We start from the raw sequence: 1,961 nt of genomic DNA on the forward strand, positions 1-1,961 counted from the left end.
GTCGCTAGCCGCCGGGCGTGCGCCGACGCTGGGGATTCTGCTGGGGCCGCTCGGTCCGGGAGCGTTAGAGGTACCCGGGTCCTGGGAGAGGTGGATGAAAAGCAAGAAGGGGAAATTGCTGCTTTAGTAGTGTCCGGGAAAAGAGCTGCCACTCTACAGTTCTGTCTTAAATGTCGGCGTAATCTAACCTTGCCGCATTGGGCAGGCAGTTCATCGTTTTTCAAGTGCCCACTTGAGATGCTTCAAGACCCCTGGAGCACGTCAGGTGCTTAGATCTCGTTTTGAGGAGTGATGTGGAATGACGCATCCTTCCAGATCCCAAAGCGTTGAATCAACGGTTGTACAAAGAGGTATCCGAAGCTTAGCTGACAGCTGTTTTAGTAATAACAGTAAGACGCTGTCTGGGATAGGAAGTTACTGTTGCACTCGTTGAAACCTTAGGAAACATTTAAAACAGTGTTGTGACAGGGATTGTAATTTCCACTGGACACCCGTGGTTAAACTGCGAACTAAGGTGAAGTGTGTTGCAGATCCAGTGCTGTGTATGTAATGGTTCGGAATTATCTCTAATCCTAAAGTTGAAATGAGCCTGCATCTTCCGTCATGTATTTCGTTTTCATTTTAGAATGGTTTGTGTAAATTATAAAGAAAGGCTAGTGAAATAGATATTTTAACATAAATTAACTTTATTAAAAACATATGCACGGCCGGGCGCGGTGACTCATGCCTATAATCCCAGCACTTTGGGAGGCCGAGGTGGGTAGATCACCTGAGGTCAGGAGTTCAAGACCAGCCTGACCAATATAGTGAAACCCCATCTCTACTAAAAATACAAAATTAGCCAGGCGTGGTGGCAGGGCACCTGTAGTTCCAGCTACTCTGGAGGCTGAGGCAGGAGAATGGCGTAAACCCGGCAGGCGGAGCTTGCAGTGAGGTGAGATCCGGCCACTGCACTCCAGTCCGGGCGACAGAGCGAGACTCCGCCTCAAAAAAAAAAAAAAAAGTTGCAAAATATAAAGCTTTTTTTTTTTTTAAAGTATCCTTTTGCTGCTTACTCTACAAGTTTCAGGCTCTTACAATATACAATGACTCCTTTTTGATCTGTTTTTGTAGTGAACAAGACCTATAATCCAAGTATATTAACTGATTTCTGACTTTGTAGACATTGTTCATTAGTTAGTAACTTGTATTATATGCTGTGATATCTTGAAAGATCTTATAAATATTATGTGATGTCATTTTCCTGGCTCCAACAAAAAATGATTTCCTAGTGCTGTAAAGAACAGACTTAAAGGATTGATGACACAATGTGAAGGGCAAAGCCAGAGGGGGTTGAAAAGATATAAACTGAAGAAGTTCTTAGGTAAATCTGTGGCAGGAACAGGTAAATTAGCAAAGCCAGGGAATAGTGGTGGACGGGTGACACGATATGGTAAGCGCTGAGCTGGGCTCTAGAAACCGAGGTCAGACAGGGCAGAGGTGAGCAAATTACCTGGGAAAGTGTGTGTGGGGTTGACAGACAGGTTCTTCTCCCTCTGTGCTGCCTGTCTTCATAAATTGCTCCATCAGGACTTGTTCTTGTTTGCTTCCTTTTGTGGCTGCTGTGGCCATCCTGGTTTGGGAACTTTTTCCAGAAAATTACTATTACTAATATAGTCTTTATAATACATAAATACAAACTGATTTTGACTTTGCTGCTTCTAAGGGATATTGTCTCAAATCATATTTCCTCAAGGAATCCAGTTTCGATTTCCAAATACAATATATAACTGTGTGTATTCCCTGTATTCACTGTGACTGTGGATCTCGATCTAAATAAAATTCAACTATAAAAAGAAATACAGTGCTCTAGTTTATTAAAACATGGTTTTTCCACAATGAGATACCATCTCACACCAGTTAGAATGGCAATCATTAAAAAGTCAGGAAACAACAGGTGCTGGAGAGGATGTGGAGAAATA

At 42.7% G+C, this 1,961-nt stretch overlaps 2 protein-coding genes across 4 annotated transcripts in view; both read left to right on the top strand.

The window, feature by feature from the left end:
* Positions 1-1,961, top strand: part of NDUFV2 (NADH dehydrogenase (ubiquinone) flavoprotein 2, 24kDa) — a 43,498-nt gene that overhangs the window by 40,399 nt on the left and 1,138 nt on the right. The gene's annotated exons all lie outside the window — the stretch shown is intronic.
* The window catches only part of ANKRD12 (ankyrin repeat domain 12), a 141,154-nt gene continuing 139,237 nt past the window's right edge, over positions 45-1,961 (top strand). The window contains exon 1 of one of the 2 annotated variants that reach the window (XM_011936602.1): positions 45-350. The gene's annotated coding sequence lies outside the window, so the exon portion shown is untranslated. The remainder of the gene's footprint in view (positions 351-1,961) is intronic. The other variant, XM_011936601.1, reaches the window with a different exon arrangement.

This window comes from Colobus angolensis, unplaced genomic scaffold (genome assembly GCF_000951035.1).
Source record: "Colobus angolensis palliatus isolate OR3802 unplaced genomic scaffold, Cang.pa_1.0 Scaffold155, whole genome shotgun sequence".
NCBI classification, from domain to species: domain Eukaryota; kingdom Metazoa; phylum Chordata; class Mammalia; order Primates; family Cercopithecidae; genus Colobus; species Colobus angolensis.